Here is an 8,364-nt window from a genome sequence, read left to right on the forward strand (position 1 = left end):
TAGTGGTAATGATAAGGTGGAGAAGAGAATGATGAACACATCTGGATGTGAATTACAGGCTTCAACATGCCTGAGCAAGAGTTCCTGTGTGGGCAAGTACACTCCTATCCCCAGATGTATATAGTAAACACAAAACACATACACAATTATTTTCAACTTCAAAATGATTAAAGGACGCACAGAAATATGGGATGCATGAAATCAATCTGAGTCACACACAGCGGACTCCTTTAATCCCAGCAGTTGGGAGGGAAAGGCAGGCAGTTCTCTGTAAGTTCAAGGCCAGCCTGGTCTGTAAAGCAAGTTCCAGATCAGCCAAATATACAGAGGGAGACCCTGTCCCAAAGAAAAAGAATTAATCTGAGAGGCAGTTTTCAATAAGGTTAAGAAGTGGGATGAAGCAAATGTAGGAATAGACCATGCTTGGAGACAGGGAGAGTCCAAAACTTTCCACTTGACAGGAATTCTCCCCAGAGGAATCTACACATCTGATATCTGATGCCATCTAATACCAGTCTGTAGCTTTGGAGCCTGTCCTGGAACTAGCTCTTGCAGACCAGGCTGGCCTTGAACTCATGGAGATCCACCCGCCTCTGCCTCCCAAGCTCTGGGATTAAAAGGAGTGCACCCCCACCGCCCAGCATCAAGCTTTTAATTTTTTCATTTTTATACTTTTTATTTATTATTGTTGTTGTTTTGTTTTGTTTCTCAAGACAAGGTTTCTCTGTAGCTGTAGCGTTGGAGTCTGTCCTGGAACTAGCTCTTGTTGACCAGGCTGGCCTTGAACTCATAGAGAACACCTGCCTCTGCTGGGTTTAAAGTGCTGGGATTAAAGGCGTGCACCACCACCGCCCGGCCTTTTTATTTTTTGTTTGTTTTTATTTTTGGTTTTTTTTAAATTTATTTATTTATTTATTTATTTATTAAAGATTTCTGCCTCCTCCCCTCCACCGCCTCCCATATCCCTCCCCCTCCCCCAAACAAGTCCCCCTCCCTCATCAGCCGGAAGAGCAGTCCGGGTTCCCTGCCTTGTGGGAAGTCCAAGGTCTAGTAAGGTGAGCATCCAAACTGCCTAGGCTTCTACAAAGCCAGTACGTGCAGTAGGATCAAAACCCAGTGTCATTGATCTTGACTTCTCAGTAGTCCTCATTGTCCGCTATGTTCAGCGAGTCCGGTTTTATCCCATGCTGTTTCAGACCCAGTCCAGCTGGCCTTGTTGAGTTCCCAATATACGAAAGAAGATTCTCATTGTGGGTCACTTATTCTGAGATAACAATCAGTCCACTTCCTGGTGTATCAGTTAGCTTTTCTGCATTGTGTCGAGGGAACAGAAACCAAGTTCTCTCTAAAGGAAATTGCAAAGGCCGGTTCCAGGCACCCGGATGAATGAGCACCCTTAACTACACAAAGGTGTTCATGCTCAGGAATGAAGAGGACGATGGGACCCAAGACCTGCTTGGAAGGGCTCCTCCTCGACAGGACCCATTGGCTCTTGGAAGCCACATAGCCAAGCGCCGGACCATAATCGAGAATACAGTTACCCTCCAGCCTTCCAGAGCATCACAGCCCACTCACCCGAAAGAGTCCACTCAGGTATCACAAAGCTATTTTGAGTGTCTTGGATAGTAGTGGCAACAAGGTCTGAGAAAAATCCCAGGGAGGACAGGAAGAGGGCCGGCAGGAAACCAGTAGCCACTACAGGGCATGAGCACTAGGAGGCAGTACGAGCTCACCTGGAAACCTCCATTCTCAGCTCCCAGCCACGTCCCTGTGGCAGGCAAGCATGGTCAAGACTCCTGAGGAACTCTGATGCAAGGTGCACAGTCGAATGCCACCCAGCAGGCACCTGCGGACCCCGAGTAATACCTGTTTTTGGGTGGGGGTGATGTGAGATCAGGGTGTGGAAGACACCGTTTTCCCTGAAAAAGCTGAAATTTCTGAGCACCGTGGTTGGCTTAGGGCATGCAAAGTCAGCAAGCACAGAGCTGAGAACTTGTCGGTGTCCAGTTAGGACCTAGAGCCCCCCTCAACTTAGTTAGACTGTTCTATTATTTATATGAAAATGCAAAACCCGAATTTGACAGTGAATCAGAGATGTAGGACGTTTGGTAGAGTCTGAAATATTTACTGCATATCGTCCAATGTGCTGGTGGGTGTCTTTCATCTCGGCACTCCAGTGTCTGAGGCAGAGGTACATATGGGCTTTAAGGCCAACTTAGGCTAAACAGTGAGATCTTGTCTCTAAAAAAAAATTATTTCATGGGGGTTGGAGTAATAGTTCAGCAGTGAGGTATACTGCGTTATCAGAGGATCCAATTTCAGTTACCAATGCTCTCAGCTGCCTAACTCCAGCTCCAAGGGATCTTGGCCTTTAGCCTCTGTGGTCACCTTCACTCATATGCTCATACCCCGGAACACCCCACCACACACACACATGAAAAAGAAATCTTAAAAATTATTTCGTAACAATTTATGATGTATGACTCTGATCAGGACTGGTCAGCAGAGACTTATATGTGGACCGAGGCTCAGAATGGGCATTTATCAACCAAATATCTAAGACCTAAACCAAACTGCTCCCCAATACTGTTACTCCTGCATTCCAAGTTCTATGAAGCCACAGGGGACAAGGGGACCTGTGTGAGAGGGCCCTTGTATTAATCTGCGTTCTCTAGAGAACAGAGCTGATAGAATGTATCTAGCATATATTTTCCAGAAAGCAGTCATGGTGAGATGCAGCAGAGAGTCCTGATAGAGGACTTAGCCATTGAGGATCTTTTTTACCTGCATGTATGCCTGTGTATCTCATGTGTTCCAGGTGCCTGGGGAGGCCAGAAAAGGGTATTGAATTCTCTGGACTTATAGGTGGTTGTGAGCCACCACGTGGGTGCTAAAAATCAAACCTGGGTCCTCTGTAAGAGTAGCTATTGCTCTTAATTGCTGAACCATGTCTCCAGTGCCCCCAAATCAAAAAAAGCTAAAATGGAGATTAATGCATAGAGGATAGAGAAATAATAAATGTGTGGAAATTTGAAGAGTAAAATGAATAAATAAAGAGAAATGAAAGGAAGCCACACCTCAGCATACTAATAATTACACTGAAAACTAACTAATGGGAAACTATTCAAATGCGCAGTAACAGAAGGCTGGCTAAACAAATTACAGCAGACACACACAATATGCATGATATTCAGCAACAGAAATGAACCAACTCCTGATGATACACAGCATTGCATGAATCTCAGCAACATTAAAAGTAATTTTTAAAAAAGCTAGCCACAAAGAATCCAAACAGCATGGTGCCACTGTCGACAGGGATATGGCTCGGTGGTAGACTTTTGACAATAATGCCCAAGGGCCTGTGTTTGATCCCCACACTGGCACTGTGTATGCACACAGGTGTGTCATACGTGATTCCAATTAGATTCTACTTGTGTAAAGTTCACCGGTAGACAAACGGAGCTGCACAGTGCGTTCAAAATGGAGATGAGAACGGTGGAGGAGAGAAGCGGGTGCAGCAGGGAGACCTCCTAGGGTTATTTGTTTGATGATGTGGATGCGTTCATTTGTCGAAGATTATACAGCTATACATGTCGAACCTTTGCCTTGGTGTAGGTCGGTGGTAGCGGAGAGCTATCCCCATATGTATAGTGTCCTGGATTCCACCCCACATAGCTTTGACCCCAGATACTTCATTTCCAACTGAGAAGTCTGAAGCAAGACTGTCACCATTTGTGGTGGGAAAAAAAGACATCTTTTGTCAGCAAATCATCCGGGATCCATGCACTCTCAGCCTCCACCGTTCCATCTGACTGTTCCCACACAAAGTCCCCACCTGCCAGCTTGCTGTCCACAGTCCCTTCTCTGTAAATCCGCTATGGCCATCCGACCACAGCATTCTCCTGCCTATGCCTCTCCGTGCTTGCTTGGCACATTTAGAAAGAAAAGCATGTTCTTTCTTTTTGTCCTACAACGCTCTGCATGAACAGGTCCTGCCCTCCCCACTAGCCACCCTGTCCCTTTATCTTGTGATCTAGCCACCCTGGCCTTCTTTCAGCCCTGAAGCCCCAAGCGCTTCCTGATTCCAGGCACTGATTGTACAGAAAGTTCTTCCCTGTTCTTCCTTCAGCTGACTAACTCTAACACTGTGTCAGAAAGGTCATCCAAGAGGCCCCCATCCGGTAAGTCCTCTTCTTTCTTCTTATAACACACTCACACCATGTTATATGCCTTTTTAAATGTATTGCTTTGGGAACTTCATGCATGAGCATTGTATTCACATCATTCCACCCCTCCATCTCTTCCCATGACCCCCCAACTCCCTCTCAAAGTTGTGATCTCGTGTTCTTTAATTATTGTTACATATGTGTGTATATATGTATCATATATATCATATACATACGTATCACATATACACATATGTATATGATATATACCATCCATACACGTATATGATACAGATGCATCACTTCTAATTGCCTGACACTCTTCATCTAGGGGTGGGGCCTTGGGAACTGTACCCTGTCTGTGTTGGCAGATCAGCTGGTGTCTCGACAACTGGGATGGCTAATCTTGGCTGTCAGTTTGACAACATCTCTAAGTGAGACCCAAGTTGCCGAGCACCCCTGTGAAGGGATTTTCTTAATCAGATGATGTGAACTGGGAAGACCCACCCTAAATCTAGGCCCCACCCTCCGGTGTCAACCCAGGATACAGATAGGAGGAAGGGAGCTTTGCTTTTGGCCTGCCTGCCCTCCCTTTCCGCTGGCGGTTCCCTTGTTCTGTTGCTTCACCCAATCTTGAGCCCAGCTTTTTCAGGATTCCAATGTACAGGGAAGACCAGCACCTCTCCAGGAGTCCTCCAGCACCTCAGCCCTGCAGGGAGACTGTGGGCTGAACAACTAAGGGATTCTGGTCCCTTCCATCAGGAGAGAGCCATTGTTGAACTACCTAGACCACACCACACCACCACATAAGTCAATCTAAAAAAGCTCCTGTGTACGCGCGCGCGCGCGCGTGTGTGTGTGTGTGTGTGTGTGTGTGTGTGTGTGTGTGTGTGTGTTTTCATTTTGACGGTCTATCCCATTAGAGAACCCTGACTAATAGCCATATTGTTGGGATTTCATGGGTGCAGTTGGTGACTTGTTCAGAAAACATGATCTAGCAGGTGCTTTCTTAGTCTTCTGACCTTTTTTTTTGCAAATAAAATAGATCTTTTTTAAAATTCTTTTTCATTTTACATACCAACCACAGTTCCCTTCCTCTCCTCCTTATGTTCACTCCCCCACCTCCTACCCACCCAACCCCTATTCACTCATCAGAGAGGGTTAGGCCTTCCATGGGGATCAACTAAGTCTGGTATTCCAAGTTGAGGCAGGACCAAGCACCCTGCCCCCCAGGATCTAGGCTGAACAAGGTACCTCTCCATAGGGAATGGGCTCCAAAAAGCCAGTTCATGTACTAGGGATAAATCCTGTGGACCTACAGACTGCCTAAGACACAGAACTGACACCCACACTCTGAGGGCCTAGTATGATCCTGTTCAGGTTCCCCCCACCTCCTGCTGTCAGTCTGGAGTCTATTAGTTCCCAGTAGCTTGGGTCAGCTGTCTCTGTGGTCTTCCCATCATGGTCTTGACACCCTTTGCTCATATAATCCCTCCTCCCTATCTTTAAATGAATTCCAGGAGCTCAGTCCAGTGCTTGGCTTTAGATCTCTGCATCTGCTTCCATCAGTTCCTGAATGAAGATTCTATGATGACTAGTATGGTAGTCACTAATTTGATTACTGGGGAAGGCCAGTTCAGGCACCCTCTCCACTATTGCTAGGAGTCTTAGCTGGGATCACCCCTGTGGATTTCTGGGAGTTTCCCTAGCACCCGATTTCTCCCTAAACCCAAAATAGCTCCCTCTATCAAGATGTCTCTTTCCTGCTGGGGGTTGCTGGCACACGCCTTTAATCTCAGCACTCAGAAGGCAAAAGGCAGGCAAATCTTCATGAGTTCAAGGACAGTCTGGTCTCTAAAAGCTAGTTCCAGGACAGCCAGGGTTGTTACACAGAGAAACCTTGTCTTGAAAAACAAAACAAACAAACAAAAAAAAGATGCTTGCTCTCTCTCCCTGTCCCTCCCCCAATTCAACCATTCCCATACCCTCATGTTCTCCTCCCCCACCTCTCCTTCACTCCCCCCTCCCTTCTCTCCCCCATGCTCCCAATTTACTCAGGAGATCTTATCTATTTCCCCTTCCCAGGGTCATCCATGCATGTCTCTCTTAGGGTTCTCCTTGTTACCTAGCTTCTCTGGGGTTGTGGATTGTAGCCTAGTTATTCTTTATTTACATCTAATATACATACCATGTTTGTCATTCTGGGTCTGGGTTACCTCACTCAGGATGTTTTTTTCTAGTTCCATCCATTTGCCTGCAAATTTCAAGATGTCATTGTTTTTTTTCTGCTGAGTAATATTTCATTGTGTAAATGTGGCACATTTACTTTATCCATTTTTCAATTGAGGGGCATCTAGGTTGTTTCCAGGTTCTGGCTATTATGCATAATGCTGCTATGAACATAGTTGAACAAGTCTCCTTGTAGTATGATTGAGCATCCTTTGGGTATATTCCCAAGAGTGGTATTGCTAGGTCTTGAGGTAGGTTGATTCCCAATTTTCTGAGAAACCACCATACTGATTTTACAGAGTGGCTGTCCAAGTTTGCACTCCTACCAGCAATGAAGGAGTGTTCCCCTTATTCCACATTCTCTCCAGCATAAGCTGTCATCAGTGTTTTTGATCTTAGCCATTCTGACAGGTGTAAGATGGTATCTCAGAGTCATTTTGATTTGCATTTCTTTGATGGCTACAGGTATTGAGCAATTCCTTAAATGTCTTTTGGCCATTTGAGTTTCTTCTGTCAAGAATTCTTTGTTTAGACCTGTGCTCTATTTTTAATTGAATTATTTGGCATTATGATGCCTAGTTTCTTGAGGTCTTTATATATTTTGGAGATCAGTCCTCTGTCAGCTGTGGGGTTGGTGAAGATCTTTTCCCATTCTGTAGGCTGCTGTTTTGTCTTGTTGACCATGTCCTTTGCCCTACAGAAGCTTCTCAGTTTCAGGAGGTTGTATCATTTATTAACTGTTGCTCTCATTGTCTGTGCTACTGGTGCTATATTTAGGAAGTGGTTCCTTGTGCCTATGTGTTCAAGGCTACTTCCACCTTCTCTTCTATCAGGTTCAGTGTAATTGGATTTACACTGTGGTCTTTAATCCATTTGGACTTGAGTTTTGTGCATGGGGATAGATAAGGATCTATTTGCATTCTTCTACAGGTTCATAGCCAGTTATACCGTCACCATATGTTGAAGATGCTTTCTTTTTTCCATTGTACAATTTTGACTTTTTTGTACTTTTTTGGGTGTGTGGGTTAATATCTAGGTATTTGATTCTGTTCCATTGTTCTTCCTGTCTGCTCTTATGCCAATACCAGGCTGTTTTCATTACTGTAGCTCTATAGTAGAGCTTGAAGTCAGGGATGGTGATGCCTCCAGAAGTTCCTTTATTGTACAGGATTGTTTTGGCTATCCTGGGTTTTTGGCTTTTCCATATGAAGTTGAGTACCGTTCTTTCGAGGTCTGTGAAGAACTGTGAAGGGACTTTGATGGGGATTGCATTGAACATGTAGTTTGATTTTGGTAAGATTGACATTTTTACTATGTTAATTTTACCTAACCAAGAGCATGAGAGACCTTTCCATATTACGATGTCTTCTTCAAATTTTTTTCTTCAGCGAATTAAAGTTCTTGTCATACAGATCTTTCATTTGTTTGGTTAGAATTGCCCAAGATATTTTATATTACTTATGGCTATTGTAAAGGGTGATATTTCCCTCATTTCTTTTTCAGCCAGTTTATCATCTGTATAAAGAAGGCTACTGATTAAGTTAATCTTGTATCCTGCCACGTTGCTGAAGGTGTTTTTCAGCTGTAGGAGTTGCTGGGTAGAACTTTTGGGGTGGCTTATGTATACTATCACATCGTCTGCAAGTAGTGAAAGTTTCATGTCTTCCTTTCCAATTTGTATCCCCTTGATCTCTTTTTGTTGTCTTATTGTTCTAGATAAAACTTCAAGGATTATATTGAATAGATATGGAGAGAATGGTCAGCCTTGTGGCACACACCAGTAGGTTTTGCTGGAGGTGGAGACAGGAGGATAACAAGGTCTTTTGATTCTTACAATCTTTCTTTCTTTGGTTTTGAAATCTGGTCTTCCTTTTTAGCCCTGGATGTGTTGGAACTCACTATGTAGACCAGGCTGGCCTCAAATTCACAGAGATCCACTTGCTTCTGCCTCCTAAGTGCCTGGATTAAA

This window comes from Microtus pennsylvanicus, chromosome X, assembly GCF_037038515.1.
Source record: "Microtus pennsylvanicus isolate mMicPen1 chromosome X, mMicPen1.hap1, whole genome shotgun sequence".
NCBI lineage: Eukaryota > Metazoa > Chordata > Mammalia > Rodentia > Cricetidae > Microtus > Microtus pennsylvanicus.